Source organism: Onychostruthus taczanowskii, unplaced genomic scaffold (genome assembly GCF_017590055.1).
Source record: "Onychostruthus taczanowskii isolate IOZ18803 unplaced genomic scaffold, ASM1759005v1 scaffold16, whole genome shotgun sequence".
NCBI lineage: Eukaryota > Metazoa > Chordata > Aves > Passeriformes > Passeridae > Onychostruthus > Onychostruthus taczanowskii.
This window is the reverse complement of record NW_024498795.1, coordinates 14530440-14549532: the sequence shown is the minus strand read 5'-3', so window position 1 is coordinate 14549532 and position 19093 is coordinate 14530440. Positions and strand designations below refer to the sequence as shown.

Below are 19093 nucleotides of genomic sequence, written 5' to 3'. Positions count from 1 at the left end.
CACACTCCTACCCAAATACCTTTCTTCCCTGATCCTTACCACAGTACAAGCCTACTGGATATTCCTATGTCCTCTACCCCCTCAAACATGAGTGCATTCATACAGATGCAGCTCATGCTGTGGTTTCTCCCAAACCTGCACACCAGCACACAAGTGCTGCATAGGTACTCAGCACTGGCATCTTGTGGGCAGCACACTGTAGCTCTTAGGTGCTGACAGGACAAATTGTGATGTACACCTCCTCTGTCTTGTGGACCACATTCTCTTGCCTACTTTGTTTACAGCAGAAGTTTCACCAGCACTGACCCAACTGGAAAACTTGGGTCAAAATTTTTAAAACTACAAATCATTATTTCAGAGGAGAGACAAGGAACAAAAAAAAAAAAGCTCTGCCATTCAAAAGCATTACTGAAATCTGTACTCATTCAGTGATCACATAGGCCATTTTCCTGAAATGCCTCTAATTGTGGCAGGGATAAAAATCCTCCTTTGGCACCTATGTGGCAAAACGACCAGAGACCTTGCTTATGTGACTGGAAGTAATGGAGCTGAATGGATACCAGGCCATGTCAACTTCCTTTACATTACAGACAACAGAGGAAAGAACTGCCAGCAGTGTGGATACATTCATCACTACTAAAGGAACAAAAAAAACCCTATAAAATTACGAAACACCAAACCTTAAACATATTTGTTTTCATATATACTGTTTTCTCTACTGGAAGATGATACAGATTTTTATTTTTCCGAGGCACTGAAAGGTTTGCTGTATGACTTATGTTTCAGCATAGTAGGATAAAAAAAAAAACATTACAAAGAGCAAAACTTTACAGAAAAATCAACAGAGAGAATTAATATATCTTTGTTTCAGATGCTTTCATCGCTTTATTTTCCTCAGGCAAGCATAATGTGTAAGGGTTACTTTTAATGTGAGAAATAAAATTCCTACTGGCTACTCCATGAATGTACCAAATTTAACAAGAGGTGACAGTTGTGCTGATTTTCTTGCCATTGGTTTACTATCAGAAGTTATCTTGTTAGACAGTGTCCTAAAGATACAGATCTAAGATTTCTAGGAGGCGAAAAAGAAAACAGGAGAAAACAGAAGAGAAAATAGAACACAAAATATTTTAAACTATGCATTCCACATAAATATTCTGACATATTAGTTTTGACCATTTTAAGCATTTCATCCTGGTAAAATTGCTCACTAAAAGGAGAAGTTTAATGGTGCAGCTGACATTGATTCCATTGATGCGCCATGAATATATTTATGTTTATAAAATGTCTAATGACAGCAAACACAAAACCATAAAAATTATACTTCCATTTTAATTGTGTGGGATAGATGGCAAGAAACTAGCTCAGAAAATTTACAGCATATTTTGCTGTTTTGGTGAACAACCAGGATAAGTCACACTGGTCCTCTTAACCTCAGAAGGAAGTCCATAAATTTCACAACTCATTTGTCCGGACTGTTCCTCACTCACAGGATGATACACCCTTCAAAATAATAAGAAAATGGACATGCAGAACATAACTAAGAATCCTTCTTAATAATTATATCCCAGAAAGAAAGACTACAATGCATGGAAAACACAGAATCAAATTTCTAACAGATGTACAGCAAGTGATAAAGCTGAAAAAAATAGAAGTCCCTTGCAATCACAGACAAGCAGAAATCCACTTTCAGTTCTTTAAGTTCCCTTAGTCCACCTGTTCAAGTACTGAGGGAAAATGGAAAACCAAAATTTCCACAAAATGAAAAAGACAAACCAAAATTTCCACAAAATGAAAAAGACAAACCAAAATTTCCACAAAATGAAAAAGACAAACCAAAATTTCCACAAAATGAAAAATTTTGATCAAAAACCAATGGCTTGATTTTGGCGGTGAGGGAGAAGTGTTGTTCATTTTAAACAAGAGAGTATTGTTTCTTGTCCAAACAGACAATAGAAAATAGCAGAGTTAAGAGTCCTTGCATGTTATGCACCTTTTTTCTTTCCACAGCCTGCACAATTATTTCACATCAGGTTTTATTAGTCTGAATCATGACATCATTATGTACGGAGTACAGTTCACTGGCACAATCCAGATCTACTGCTTAAATTGCTCTGAGAATAGATATGGTAAGTCATGTTTTTGAACTAAAGAAATACAGCCGTCTCAAAGAATGTATAAAGAGAGAATTCTTTTGTTAGCTGTCAGTGAGATTTTGCTATCTCTGTTAAATATATAATGGTTAGTGTCATAACGAAGATCAGCCATCATGTTATGGCATTTATCTTCATGAGTGAAGAGAGGAAGGGCTACTGTGATTTATTCCGTCTCTCCTCATGAGACGATTAATGTCATAAGAGATTAGTCTTCAGTACTGACTTGTACACAGAATATTACACAGGGCTGGAGTGGGATGCTTAGCAGTTTTAATTGCCACAAGTTTGGAAGCCCACATTACTTACATATGGCATGGTTGACAATTAGTCATCTAAGATTTTCAAAAATAGGATAATATTTTGCAGCTCAGTAACTCATATCCACTTCGTGTCTCTTATTTGTTCAGTCCTTCTTAGCAGTGTTTCCACATAGTCCCTTCCCCCAACTCATCACCTAAGTCCACCCACACTTGTCCTCTTAAACACATAATTTATTGTAAAACTGAAGTCCATATTGCTGGTTTATATCAATTTTTGGTCACATCTGTTTAAAGGTTTAAAAAATTCACTATTTAACAACTATTACCAAGAAACATTAGTCACAACAGAGACAGATTAGTGAGAGTATATAACGGCTCAGCATCTCGGTTTGTATAAGATGTATAAACAGCTTTCCTCAAGATTTGAGAAGTTATGTGCTCACCTCTTCCCAGGGACCTTGTAAAACAATCTGACCATCCTAAACTGAAGGCAATAATTTGTCAAATGCATATCACTTTGGAGAAATGCACACAGAATGTTTTGTTTACATGCTGCTCACTTCTTCTTATGGAAGAAAATACTTCAAATAATACTGTAGTGAAAAAAATAACAAACCAAACCAAAAAAACCCACCAACATGATAAGCAAAAGTTCTGTTAAAAAGGGAAGAATTATTTTTCCCCCAAACCAGAACATCAACATTCTACATCTTCTTAAATCTCCTTTTCTGAATACTGCTTAATCAAGAAATCCCTTGATAAAAAAGGGTTTTTTGTTAAAAACAGCAATTCCTTACCATTGGTGTACATCAAACAGAACACATTATTAAAAAGCTCTCATGATAAAGTGTTATCTTTATCTAGGCTTCTCAAATATTGACTTAAACATTTTTATCAGGCTGTTAATCACATCCACATTCAACGTGAATAGCAACTGAGACCAGTCTTGACAGTCAAGTAACATTATGGCAGGGAAAAAGTATTGTGAAAGCTAAGGACATTTCTTATTGATGGTAAGCATGTAGGAGAGAAAAATCAATGGGTCCTCATCAGTACAACTGTCTACCAGCTGGATGCTGATTTTCCTTAGAGATTAAAACCAATAGAAGTAATCACTTGGCACAGGTGAACAAATTCAATAGGACCTCCAGTCTATAAAGGAGAAAAGTGAACAGTGAACTCAAGGCTGGAGTTCATGAAGAGACAAAATGCTGATTGTTAAACCAACAGTTTGCAATCAGATCTTGAAACAAAATACAGAACACGTCTTTCCCTGCAGGGGTACAACGTGAAACTGTTCAGTATAACCTGCAATTGTGAATGTTCCAAACTCCTGAATGCCTAAAGGAATTATTTCAAGCCGCAAGACTGGATGACCCCTCCAAGTCAAGCAGGACTGGACTGACCAGGTTACAGTGTGAAATGGCCATCACCCACATACATCATGCAACTACCATCACCTAACGCCAGAATCGCAACAAAGTCATTGGTCAACAGAGGGGAATCACAGAGCATTTTACTAAGGAATATAAATGCAGAGACATCTCATAAAGCTGGGCTTCCTGTTCAAGACAAGCTTCTATTTTTAGGGGTCCCTAATAGCATTGTACATTTTTTATCCCAGGACCCCTCACTATACACTGAACAGAGGAACTGTTACCTTACAGGATGGTAACTGTAACCCAAGAGAAGCAAATAAAGAGAGTAAAACATGGCTATTATACAGTATATTCTGTCATGGGTTTTGTTGCTTTTTCTATGAGAAACAACATAGGCACACATGAAGATCTGAGTTTTCTCAAAGTCACATCTCCTCAGCAAATGCAAGACTAAAAATTGTCAATTCTAGGAAATGCTACTGGCAAATAAACTCAACATCTATGGGGTTTAGGCACATAATTTTATACTTAATGTTTTAGAAGTTGACAATAATACATTTTAGATCTGTGGAAGAATAATCTATTTTAGCTGTAGAGAAACATTACAGTGCCTCAATTTGGGTTTCTGGTGTAACTACTGACTTCATACTCTACCTTTGAAACAATCAGAATCACAGAATCACTGAGGTTGGAAAAGACCTCCAAGATGCTCTAGTACAACTTTTGACCAAGCACCACCTTGTCAACTAGACCACAGCACTGAGTGCCATGTCCAGGAATTTTCTGAACACTTCCAGGGATGGTGACTCCACCATCTTCCTGGGCAGTCTGTTCCAATGCTTAAATATGTTTCAGTGAAGTATTTCTTCCCACTGTCTAACATGAGCCTCCCCTGGTGCAGCCCGAGGCCATTTCCTCTTGTCCTGTTGCTGGCTTCCTGGGAGACCATCCCCGACCTAAGGAGATGCCTCCTTTCAGGTGGCTGTAGAGAATGATAATGTCCCCCCTGAGCTTCCTTTTCCCCAGGACAAACAACCCCAACTCCTCATCACACTTGTACTCCAGACCCTTCCCCAGCTCCACTGCCCTACTCTAATCTCACTCCAGCACCTCAATGTCCTTCCCAGATTCAGGGGCCCAGAACTGAACACAGGATTCAAGGTGAGGCCTCACCAGTGCTGAGTACCAGGGCATAATCACTGCCCTGATCCTGCTGGCCACACGATTTCTGATGGAGGCCAGGATGCCATTGGTGTTTTTGGCCACCTGGGCACACGCTGGCTCATGTTTAGCTACGGTCAACCAGCATCCCCAGGTCCTTTTCCACTGGGTCACCTTCCAACCACTCCTCCTCTGAGCCTGTGGCACTGCCTGGGTTGTTGTGACCCAGGTGCAGGACCCAGCCTTTGGCCTTGCTGAACCTCACACCACTGGCCTCAGCCCATTGATCCAGCCTGTCCAGATCCCCATGCAGAGCCTCCCTGTCCTCCAGGAGATCAACACTACCACCCAACTTGCTGTCATCTGTAAACTCACTGAGGGTGGACTCAATTCCCTCATCCAAATCATTTAAAAAGATACCAAACTGGATGGCTCCAGTATTGACCCCAAAAACTGAGCCCTGGGGGAAACACCACTGGTGACCAGCCACCATTTGGATTTAACACCATTCACCTCTGCCCTCTGGGCTCAGCCATCCAGCCAGTTTTTAACCTAGTGAAGAGCGTACCCGTCCAAGCCATGAGCAGACCATTTCTACACAAGAATGCTGTGGGAGCCAGTATCAAAGGCCTTACTGAAATCCAGGTAGACAACAGCCACAGCCTTTCCCACATCCAGTAGACTGGTCACCTGGTCACAAAAAGGTGATCAGCTGGGTCAAGCAGGACATGACTTTCCTAAATCTATTCTATCTGGGCCTGATCCCCTGGTTGTCCTGTACGTGCTACAAGATGGTGCTTTCCCAGACACTGAGGTCAGGCTGACAGGCCTGTAGTTCCCCAGATCCTCCTTCCAACCCTTTTTGCAGGTGGGCATCGCACTGGCCAGCTCTCCAGTTCTCTGGAGCCCCCCTGGTTGACCAGGACTGGTGACAAATGCTGGAGAGTGGCCTGGCTCTTCCGCCAGCTCCCTCAGTACCCTGGTGTGGATCCCATCTGGCCCCACAGACTGGTGAGTGTCAGCTGGCACAGCAGGACACTGGCTGCTCCCTCCGGGATCGCAGCAGGCACTGGCTGCTCCCTCCGGGATCACAGCAGGCACTGGCTGCTCCCTCCTGGATCACAGCAGGCACTGGTTGCTCCCTCCTGGATCACAGGGGCTCAGTTCTGCTCCCTGTCCCTGCCTACCAGCTCAGCAGGCCGGCTGCCTTGAGGATATTGGGTCTTCCTGTTGAAGACTGAGGCAAAGAAGGCATCAAGTACCTCAGCCTTTTCCTCATCTTTGGTTACAATGTTCCCCTTTGCACCCAATAAAGGATGGAGATTTTCCTTGGCCCTCTTTTTGTTGTTAATGTATTTATAAAAACACTTTGTATTAGCTTTCACAGTGGTGACAACATGGAGTTCTAGCTGAGCTTTCACCAATCCAGTTTTCTCTCTACAAGACCTGATGACATCCTTGTACTCTTCTTAAATTGTCTGCCCCTATTTCCCAAGTTCATAAACTCTTTTTTTTCTCTCCAAGTCCAGCGAAAGCTCCCTGCTCAGCCAGGTCAGTCTTATTCCCTGATGGCTCATCCTTTGGCACCTAGGGATAGCCTGCTCCTGTGCCTATAAAATTTCCTTTTTAAAAGTATGTCCAGCCTTTCTGAACCCCTCTGTTTTTAAGGGCTGTTTCCCAAGATGATCTCTGAACCACTGTCTGGAGAGGCTTAAATCTGCCCTCCAGAGGTCCAAGATAGTTTTGGTGAACCCCTTCCTTACTTTGCTGAGAACTCCATCATACTGTGGTCACTGTGCCCAAGATGGCCTCGGACCTAGAGTCTCCAGTGGGAGAATCTAGGAGAGTCTCTCCAGTGGGAGAATCTAGATCTTTTTTTATTGTTGTTGCTCTAGTAATAATATGGGCAAGATAATTTCAAACCAATTCTGAAAATTCTAATAGGAGATCTTGCTCCAAATGAACAAGAAAATATTTCAGATGACAAACTGGTTTTCTTTTTCCTTTATTTCAAGGGCATTATTTGTAATTTCAACAGCGCTCCTTTAGCCAAGATAAACCATAGTACAACTTGTTCTAAAAATAAACTGAATGTAACATCATGTAAACATAGTATTTTATTTTCAAGACAAAGGGCCTGCATTTTATAAAGGAGAGAAAACAGACTTTTTTTTTTTTTAAATCTTGGAATTTCATTGAAATCCTTTTACTTTTAAAGTCTGAGAAATATTCAAATTTTAAGAATGAAAATTTGGGGACTTTAGCTGATGATACAATTAAGTGAATTGGTGGAAAAATTAATAAACAAATTATATGTGATTTTATCACTGAATTGAGAAACTGGGGCTTTTTCCTCAATTTTTTCATTGTGAGGTTTAGTTTTTTACTTCCTTCACTATTTTTGCTATTATACTTCTCATTGGTACAAGAACACCTCCATTTTCTCCACTGCTCCCCAGTGCAGTACTGTAATTTTTCTCCCCAGGATTACATCAGTATCACCCAGGCACACACTCTTTTCACCACATGACATGCTAACAGAATAAACCGAGTTTCATTTTCTCCTACTAATCCCAGAAAATGTATGCAAGTGCTAAAAGTAATAAGCTTCATAACTATTATTATGTACGGATGGAGCATTTAAAACCTCTTTTTTTTCCCAGAACATTAATTCTCAGAATTCCCAGATCCCCTCCCTGTTCCTCCACACACATATCTTTCTATAAAATTAAATTCAACATTTAACAACACTTGAACTCGCACATGAAGCTTCTCGCCATAGCAGCTCCAACAATGCAGATAACAGTGAACAGGTGCATTGTTTTTTAAATTTTCTTAAACCTTTTATTCTCTTTGCAGCTCTTGCAGAACCTTCCTTTTCCCCAACCACCATGCATATATACCAGCCTCACTTATCCAAGCTGCCACTTTTGTAGATCTGGCTCAAAATGAAGACAGGAGCATTATTTCACTCTATTTAACATTACTTTAAATAGCTTGAAACATTTTCCTACAGCTCAGACACTAATAAAATGAACTAACACAAGAAAATCACAGTATGAAACTGAGTCTGTCCTCATCAAGGACAGTTAAAATTGAGTAACGATGACAAAGATATTATTTTCATGTTATTTTTTAATTTAATGGAAGTGTTACAGATTCTGAGGATTACAGAACTATAGAATGGTTTGGGTTGGCAGGGATTTTAGAGATTATCTGGTTTCAATACCCCTGCCTTGGGCAGGGACACCTTTCACTAGACAACATTGTTCAAAGCCCCATCCAATCTGGCATTGAACACTTACAGGGACTGGCATTCACAGCTTCTCCTGTTCTTGTGTGATTAGAAAGGTTTGATAATACGTCAAACAGTCTATTTCCAAGCAAAGTAGCTAACCCTATGAATTGCTAGGGACAGAAATATTCTATTAAGCAAAATAACAATTATTTAATTAAATATTAATCTATAAAAAACCCCAAACAAACAAACAAACAAAAAAAAAACCCAAAAAATAAAACCTCAAAAACCCAACGAAACAGGTCCCTGAAGCAAAAAATCATTTTTATTACTATTTTATTTATTTTTACTAAGGTATCTTAGATTGAGTTTTGGTTCATTCATTTTATTAAACAGATTAAAAGTCAGTAAGGCAATGCTTTTCTGATCTAACTTTCAAAATCCATACATAATATTTTTGATCAACTGTTTTGACTCCATTACTCCAAATTTTTTTATAGCTCCCCATTTTTTGTTGAATTTTTCACTATGTAGTTCACAGGCCACCTGAAAGACTACCTTTCTGGAGTCCATGAAACACAATAGCTAAAATTGCTGCTCAGACACTGACTTTATTCTCAAGGCCTTTCACTCTGCTTGCTCACATCATTGTTACTTTCTTGCATCATATCATCCTTCAGTCAGTCATGCAACTGTTTGCTTGCACTTCTCCCATACTTACACTCCATTTCACTGGAAAACTCTCCAGACAGCCAGAGGAGAGCTCTGAAGCCTCCTCCTCAAGTGCGGATGCTGCTGGGATGGGAGGTTGAATTAACAACCCACAGTGGCTGCAGTGAGCATCAAACATTTACTGCCATGGGCTGATCAGCAGCACAGGTACTGAGAAGCTCCTGCGGAGGTACTTAGTAAATGCAAGAATCGTCACTGATGGAGGTATCAAAGACATGCAGTAACTTGCACAGACAGACTGATAAAAATCTCCAAGTCTACCTTGTGAAGCCACAGTCCTCTACTTCTGAAGTGCTTCTACAAACCCAAGCCAGAGCATGTTTTAACATCACAGCCACTTAGTGGGGCTCACTGTCACTGGAACACTGTTATTACAAAGAGCAGGGAAGATCCTTCCTCATAAGACAACTGCAGCATTCAAGATGGCTCCAAGCAGTAATTCCATTTTGTTTCAGCGTTTGCTCCTTGGGAGCCAATCCCATACTCCAAAAAGCACAGATTTCAGTAACAGACTTTTTCTAAAGACCAGGGACATTAGTCCAAGACAAAGTCATAGGGTTGGTTATCCCTGACATTCCACAGATGGGTAGCTCTCATTCCAAAAGCAACAGGGGAAGCTGGCACTGAGTCAGCTGATCCCCGAACATCCACTGGAGGAACAGGATTTTAGCATGAAGAATCTGACTGCAAGATGAAACTGGGAGCAGCATCCATTTCTTGCTATTGATAATTGTCTGAACAAAGGATGCTGAGGCTCATTATGGACAGGTCAAATGTCCCAGGCATGTAGCCTCGTTTCTGTGATTCTCCCAGTCAGTTTCACAGGCCTGTGACCCAATACCTGAAAATCTACATAAATATATATATATAGATATGATTAGAACTGCAAGTCAGGAATTTAAGGGATCACATCAAAACATTTAATCCTTATTCTTCCCTCCCAGCAAATACTTCCTCCTGGAATACCTAAAAATCACTTTAGCTGTTGCCCAGGAGGGCACATCGCTATGGAGCCATGGGTCATCCTGAAACCAGTAATGAAAAGGTATTAACATCTAGTCCATTATTTCACGATCTCTTCTACAGTGAATTCTGAGCTTATTCCACACCCAGACAATGAGCCTCACTACATTATCCTACATTTTAATTTTTAAAACAGAAGACGTGTAGTTGCAAAATGTCTCAAAAATCTGCATCATGAATGAAACAATTTATGGAATGGATTAGAATGCATTAAGCACTACTGCTGTATGTAAAAACCTGCTGCAGCATTGCTGTATCAAACTCTCAAAAAAAAATCAAGAGACTAAGCCCAAATTGCCTCAAAAAACCAGAAAATAATAATGAGAACCATTAACTGGATAAAGAATTCTCAATCTGTACTAGAAAATTGATGTTTTCTGTCTAGTCACTGTCAGAAAAAACACAATGCATCTAAATTCTAAATCATGCTCATTGGACAACTTTTCCTAATAATTTTATTTTCTTTGTTCTTCAATTTTTTTAAAGCAGAATGTAAATTGCCACTAAAAGAGCACATTCTGGCAAAGCCAGACAAGTCATAGTCCCTACCAGTAATAAAAGTAATTTTATTAGTAATTTTATTGATTTCACAAAACTAAAACTAACTTGGGTTGTATGACTTCTTTTCAGGTGTGAACAGACAAGGTGACCTTGAGGCCCTTTCCAAGTCCACTTTCTATCAAAGTAATGCTTTAATTAAGATGCTTTTCTCAACTGAAACACCAAATTCCGAAGAGGTTCTCATTGGTCCTACCAGTCTGGAATTTCTAAATTACAGAAATTACAAATGAGATTAAAGAAGCTAGTATGATCAGAAAATGTAATGATTTTGAGAGATCTGCCAGAATCTTGGTCCAGAAGAACAACAGCAGATTATGGAAAATAAGGGTCTATTTTTTCCTCTTACCCTTGCTAGGTAATATTGGCAGGCAAGCATAGTGACATGGAATGTCACATGCTTCGCTGATACAGCAGTGCCAGCAGGTGATGTATAACTGGGAATTCTGAGGCATAAAAAGAATTAACATTTATCTAAAAATAGGTATCCATAGACATTCAGTTTCAATTTATGGCATAGAAAAAGAAATAATCAAACCACATGGTAACACTTAATGAAAAATAGTTAAGTACTTTGGCAAAACAATAATAGTGGTAAAGCCTCATCTTATATAAAAAAGAAGGTTCAAGTCACAAAAGTAGGAACAAATCACGTGGGACATGAATTTGACTGTAATTTACTAGACTCTAGACATTTCACAAGGCATCTCAGCAAATATGTGAAGCACTACACATTTAGGCAAGTTCTCCAAGCTGGTAAGAGTCAGCTGAAATGGAATCAAACTTTGACCTTCAAATGTTTGTTATGTACTTCGGCTAAGGCTCTTTTCCTTCTCTAGATGTCAAGTTACACGGGAAATTAACTAGGATAAAAGAATTATAAGCCCTGATTGATTAATTAAATTCCCAATTCTGTCTATAAGATCTAAGCAAAATCACAAAAAGAAAGAAAGTAGCCTTGAGTTCTCCAAAGCAAATAACCTAGTAGCTCAGGATCTTGTCTCTCAAGGAACACTTCTGAAGTTGTAGAGGTGTAGGAAATGTTGTTATCTGTATGTCAGGCTATAGAATGCAACTGTCACCCACAGTCTAATGATCTCTAGAGCTGACCTACTACAAGCAGTGAGGAGATTCTCATCACAGGCTTGTCTAGACCAACCTATGCATATAGGAGCACAAGTTTCAAAACACAGCATATAGTATGTCCCTTCTAAAGAAATTACTTTCTGATGACCCAATATCCTGAATAATAACCTAGCATGTGACCTGGAACATCTTCTAGACTGAACTATAACCCAAATCGTCTAATGAGTCTGATGACTCCAGAGCAACAGACCGAACTGTGGCTGCTTATCCTGGCAAATGCTGTCAGACAAAAACAAAACTCAATGCTACAATACAAAGCAAATCTTAGACACCTGAGGTATAAGAGGCCACATCAGTCATAAGCTGCAATGCAAAAGCTGGATGCCATATGTTAAAAAACTCAAGTAAAAGATCCTCCAATATTGAGGAAAGTCACATGCCAGGGTCCACAGATTTTGTTGTGCTGAGCTCAAGAAGTTATAGAGAGCTGAACTCTTAAGTCAAAGAATGAAAATATCAGATCACCCAGATACTCCTGTTCCAATGTCAGAAACACCAGAGCTTGTTTGAATCAAAGTTAATGGAGCTCTTCTAGACCCCTTCAACACCAAGTGCCACCCCTAATCACAATCAGTGCACTGACATCAAAAAAGCTCCAGCATGTACTGCCAGATGGTTTATCTGTCTACTGACACTCATTTGATGTCTGTGCTAGAACCCTATCACCATTCAGAAAGTTGTAGGTCATCCTTTCAAACCAAGATTAGCTGCAAGTAACCAGTAGGCACCTCCCTACCATTTTACATCCCCAGCAAGTACATCATCTTCCAAGACAGGAACTCCAGCAACAGAAAACTATCTGGCAGGACTTCTCAAAATGGGAGCCTCAGAGGGCCAGTATGCCAACAATTTGGGGTTCCTTGGGGATGGTAATTGTCATTCAAAGTTGGTAAATTATTAAATGGACCACTTATGACCAATCTGTTGTGCTTGAGCAGCACAAGGATTTGCTACTTCAGCTTATGGGATGAGCAAATGGCCTGTCCCAGGAGGTACTGCTTATTGCTCTGTCTTTGCACTGGAAGCGGACCCAGAGTGAAGGCTAAGATATTTGGTTTCTTCAGTCTGCAAGTTCCTCAGAAGGAGAATTTGCTCAGTTTCATCTGGAACCCATGGAACAGTAATGAAACAATTTCCACTAATCACATCTTCTCCCAGGTTTTGACAGCACACAAGGAGGCCTCTATTTAGTTACTGCTACTTACAGGGAATACCAAGACCATCATCATCACACCCAGCAAAACAACAAAAGAAAACTTGTTGCTCCAAACTCAAGAGGTCAAGTTAAGCACATGATTGTCCATGTAACCGTAATTTGCTGATCACAGTATAAGGAACAAAAGCTCCAGCAGGAAGTACAGTAAATTTGGCTCTCCACCTTAAGAACAGCATGCTACCTGGTCCAGACTAAGATGCTGTAATGGCATGCTTTGGATACAGGGACTTGGTGAACTGGGCTAGCAAGTCCAAAGTGACCTAGCTGTGAAGGGTGCTAGGGTCTTGAGTGTGGTTAGTGGAAACTACTTCACTGTGGTTGCACATGCAACTGACCAAATCTACTCTTGGAAGAAGAAAAACTAGAACAGTTATTTCAACAGAAAATCCAGTATGTCAGGAAAAGATTGGCTCTTCTACAGAGAAAGGTAAACCAGAAGACACTGGAAATATTTACTGTAACAGGGAACATTAAATCATACCTTAAGGCACTGAGAACGCCTTCATACTACTGAGGAATGCTCATATTCAGGTTCCTGTTAGGGTCTTCTCCTGTGTTACCCTCCTTTGACAGAAATAATGTGACATTACTGAAAACAGGTCCCATTCCTGGGTAAGGTTCTTGCCTACCTAAAGGTCTGCAATGCCAAGGGTTAAACAGCTGTCTCAAGACAAAGAGTTAGAATCTCATTTCTCTCAATCTACCCTACAAAAATGTAAAAGGTGAGCTGAAATTGATGACATTGTTTGCAGTTACTTTTATTTTTTTATTTTAAATCAAAATATACTAAACCCACATTTATTAATGGTATTTCACACTAACAAAATAAAATATTGACACCAAACCACAGAAGATATAAAAAAAAATATAAGTGCAAGTTCAACCTTGTCTAACAACTGCAAAAATTACTTTGAATAAAACAAATGGGAGGAAACCCTAGAGCCAACCAAACTAAAATACAGCTCTTCAAAGCAGCATTGATTGTGGATCAAAGGGAAAGGCCATCAAAACTTCCCAAGCCACAATGTTTCTACATGTCTGAAAAAGAATTACTCAGAACAAATATGGAAATAATAGCAGGTCTCTGTTAAGCCAACAACAAAGAAATCCTTAATACCATAAAACAAAGTTATATCAAATTTTCCATTTTTAAAGATACATGAAGCTCCTTTAGCATAATGCTTTTAAATGTTATTTATAGTAACAAAATCAAAGACTTAACATAAAAGTCAAAGGGATTATCATCAATGGTCTAGCTATGCAGAAGTTACTTTTCTAGTTTTCTGTTTCATTTGTGTTCTTCAAATACGAAGATGCAATACAAAAATACTTCCATACCGCAACATGATCTGTTTCAACTACATTATCTCAGCATACCAGATGAAGTAACAATGAGCTTTTGGACAGCCAGCCACATTAAACAGTAGCATGCAAGCTAGCAATTCCAATGGCTGGTTTTCATTGTTTTTTCCAGCATCAGTTTCCCTAATTAATTAGCATATTTTTCTTAAAGTTTACAAGAGGAAACAAACAGCTCTTAGTTAAGAGCCAGATCCTGTCAGAAGACTACTGCAAGAAACACATGAATTAAGATATGAATATTACTCACCCAATATGCACGTCACCTGAACCACAAGGACTCTCCATAGAACTGGAAAGCACATAAGTCCTCAGTAACACAAGAAAACCTTTGTTTCAGAACAAAATTTGGAGAAGAAAGAGCAAAAATACTAGAGAGGTATATACCAGCACACAAATAACCAAGCAAGGACTACTGTTCTCGTTCTATGGATTTTCTTCTGCTTTACTGTCAGCTTGTGGCAGAGACTGAACTCAACTATACTTCAAAATACCACTTATAGGAAAGGGCAATAATAAGGGCAAGCTATTAATAAAAAAAAATTTTCAAATGTTACCATAAACTATCACCCTTCATAGGCAAAAGGTCTGTGCTTCTGAGCTTTGCATTCCCCAAGTGACCAGTCTCTACTCACTCTGTTCAGGCCTTTGGTTCAAAGTCCTACAAATAACAATGGATCATGTCTGGAAATCAAATGATAAAAGTTGGATCGCTACAGCCTACTTAAAATTGTCATCAGTTTTTATGTGGCAGAGTATCCTTGGGCATGTTTTGTTCTCAGTATTTTTCATTTCAATAGTTTTTATGCAGAATTTTATGACATTAAATTTTTAAGAGGCAGAATTCACTATTTCAGGACTTCCAGCAATAGCTTGAGAGTCCTTGTGAAGCTAAACAGAATATTTTTTCATCTGAAAGGAATCACTACAAATTGCTTTAACTACTCAAGTGTTTAACCTTTCTATACAATTTTAATGAGTTCCATGTATGATCAGAAAACAACAATACGGCTACATCAAATGAGGATCAACTTAGAGACAAAGGAAAGACAGGATGTTTCTCCTCCTTCCTTGAAAGGTTTTCTTTTGTTCACATTCTTTTAAGTGTTCTATAAGTGTTCTATCTTAGTCTATCAGACACAAAAAGCAGAAAACTGGCATGGAGATAATACCCAGGTCATACATAAGCACTGCTGTAGTCTGCTGCAAAGTACAAAATGAGTTGAACATATCGGGTCTACATCAAAGACATGCCCTTTGGCAGGTTGTAAAGACAAGTTGCAATTTTGTCCATAAAAATGTGTGTTCTACAAAATGGGCTCTGTAACATGAACTGTTAGTGGTATGCCACCATTCCATTGATCCTGCACATGCGTTCATTTCTCAGGAATGCTTGTAAGCTGGGCTATGCCTTGCCCTAAGATAAGCAGACTTGCATGAGGAAAAAAAGCAGCATGTCACAGACAGAAAGATTCTACTCTCTGCAGGAGACTTCTTCCATAAAATGCAAGTTCTGATAGAGGGCATGCCAGTGGCTCCTGCTTTACTGCCTGTATCACATACATGGTATTTACAGTAAGAGATTAATAGAATGGGAGACCTTTCCTGCTTATGTTTTAAAAATTAAGAGAACAGCGCTTGAAAAAACACTGCATTGCAGGAGGTTTTCAAAGACTCCTTAATCAAATACTGAAAATGAGTAAATACAACACTGACAGTCTGGAGCCTCAGCGTTTACACATTACAATGTGTTTTAAGACAGTCATGTAATATATTTTTCTGAAGCACTTCTGCTTTTTTCATTGTGAATATGGGAAACAGAGAGCTGTGAAACAACTCCAGGCTCAAGTCCAGTTCTTGTGTTCCTTTCTATCCATAACTATTATACGGTACATTATGAGTTTCAATATAGATTGAATACAGAGACATGACCATATCAATTTCTGTCATAATTACTGTGAGAGAAGTAGTAACAGAGAATGAATGAGGCAAAAGTGTAGCCACAGAAGGAGGATGATTTTACGACTGTGAAACAGAACTACTACAGAGACACTGTTGGTATCATAACTACCTCTCCCACAGATTTCCTGAACAGCTTTGAGTAAGGTACTTAATCTTTCCATGTCTCAACTCTGCATGGGCAAAGCAGAGGTCAAAATACTTAACCTCATAGGCATGTTGCAAGTATAGAAACATTTGCATTTGGGAAGCTACTGGGTGCTGCTAATAATAGCTGTGTATGTACAATTGAAACATAAAATGAAAATCTTCTTCAGCACTGTTTGAAAGGTGTACAAAAAATTAAGTATGGCACTTCACAACCAACAAAGAAAACATAATTAAAATTCTGCAGCTCTAGTGAGTGAACTTATAATAGCTGGCAAACTGGCATGCAAGTACATCATTTAAAGTGCACATTGTAATATATGGACATGAAAAACAGAGTGATAAAGCAATGCCAGCAATGTTATCAGCGTAATTTCATACATTTTAGCACTCGACTTTCAAAGCCTAGTATTGTTGCAATGTAAGGGCTTTTATAGAAAATCTACAGTGTAAATATCCATACAATGCCCTATGCATTAATTCACCCTCTTTTTCCTAAAAATAATTCAGCAGTACACAATTTTACAACATATTGATCTAGGTAAGTCATGAGTCGTTTTTTGTGAGTAGGTATCAATCACTTCATTGTTTACTTGTCTGTGGAAAGAAATTGATTTAATCAAACTTTGCAGTAATACTTTATTGATGTATCCCAAGAAAACAAAGTCATAATGAACCATCAGGGTCCTAACATAAAACACCGTAAGGAGCAGCAATTTCAGCTTCAATCTTTCTTAGTGATTTGCAAACATATGTGACTGTATACAAGTAGCAAAGACTAATGCAAGACTGTAGCTGGTCTGAGCAGCAGCACATGTCATTCACACAACAGATTTGGGACAAGCTCTGCCGAGCTTGGCAACACCAGGAGGCTGGACAAAACCACACACTGTGGACCTTGTGTATCTCCACCACTTATATACAGCAGTGTATCATCTTACATGCTACTTGATTTAAGCAAATCATTACTCTTCTGGGGGAAAATGTGAAGCAATAGGATATCATGAAAATAAGACTCTTAGCCCTTCTCCACAGCAGTAGCTCAGCCTTTGTTCTCTAGAGGCTTTAAACTTTTCCATGTATTAGACCACATGGGAACAGCAATTTTACTCAATACACAATAAATGCCTTTTATGCACATTCGTCAAACAAAACACAGCGTACAATGGTAACTGTAGCAGCAGCTTGAAAGAGTAAAGTTAGGATAGCAATTTGATGTATTTTATAGACTTCTGAATGCATATTCGTCAGCTTAGAGCACGGAGAAACAAGTACTGTAGCAACATCTGCTGCCAAAACTACTCTGGCAAAGGTGAGTATTTTACTGCAGTAAAACTTCTGTTACAATCACGAGAAATAAGAAAGTACAGTAGGGACACAATATCAGAGCATCTTCACTAATGCTGCATTATTACAGCATGTTGGGGGATGTATAACAAGCCACATCAGAATTTAGCACTGCCCAAGCCTACGAAAGTACCTCGATACAGCTTACAGAGACATCTATAGGTAGCGTCTGTCTAATACCTTATAATTATTTACACAGGAGAGAGAAGCTGAACTTCCTATCTAGGAATTCATATAATGAGGTGAAAACATTTTTACGAGGAAAGTGCTTCACAAATACACTAAACAAATAATAGTAATAAGATAGCATTACCCACTACCAGAAACAGATGCAACACTAGTAATGGCATGTTACTTAAACAGTTCAATCTGTATCAGAGATTAATAAAAGATAAAGTTAGTGTAGATAATAAAAAGCAACGTAGCCAGCAGCCTATCTTTCCAGCTTTGTCATCTTTCTACGCACTCGGCTGGAGCTGAACCAGACCCAACTTTGCAGAAGACACGCATACGGACGTGTACAACCATACGTGCTGTACCGTGCGTAACTATTTATTGTAAAATTCCTCGAATAGAGAGAACCCAGACGTACTCCGAAACGGGGAAAACAACATAAACAATGTACTCTGTTACACTTAGCAAACAGTAATACAGAATCATGAGAACAGATACAGTAGGGTAAGGGAGACAGTTTCTTAATGAAGTGGAAATGGACCGAGTCTCCAGTGCCACGGAGTCTTTTCAGAAGCGGGTTACACTGCCCAGCTCCATCGTGGAAGTAGAGACGGTGAAGCGAAATCCCAAGTCAGAGTTGTCTCTAACGCCCCTCACCCCTGTCCTGTCCCCACTAAAGCGATGGAAAGGCAAATCCCGGCTATTTCACTTTTCTCTAGATTAAAAGGAGGGATTTCCTCGGGATATCTGATGCACGAACTTTGCAGAGAGAGACACGGTCCCTGGGTATTTACACACACACACACACACACACATGCAGAAAGAAGAATAGAGGCATTTCCTCACGCACACACCGCAGAAGGGACGTAGGTATTTTTCTTCTCCAGGCAGGCAGGGACGGGCGGCAGAGCCGCGGGCTGTCCGGACCGCCAGCCCAGCGGAGCCGGGCACACGCACCCGCACCCTGCCGATGCTCCCGCACGGGCACTCCCGCACTCCTGCCCGCTCCCTCGCACACACGCCCCGGCTCTCTCTCCCTCGTTCTGGAGTCCCTCGCACACTCTTTCCCCCAGACTCGCGCACACGCTCTCTCTCTGTCTCTCCCCCTCCCGTCCCGCCTCACAGTGGCCCCGACCGCCGGCAACAAAGCGGCGGGCGGGCAGCGCGCCGGGCTGGCGGCGGCGGGACGCGCTCGCCCCGCGCACGCACGCACACACACACACGCACACACACACACA

At 39.9% G+C, this 19093-nt stretch overlaps 1 protein-coding gene across 1 annotated transcript in view; it reads right to left on the bottom strand.

Annotated features, from left to right (window-relative positions):
• The window catches only part of ASXL3 (ASXL transcriptional regulator 3), a 281945-nt gene that overhangs the window by 107328 nt on the left and 155524 nt on the right, over positions 1-19093 (bottom strand). The gene's annotated exons all lie outside the window — the stretch shown is intronic.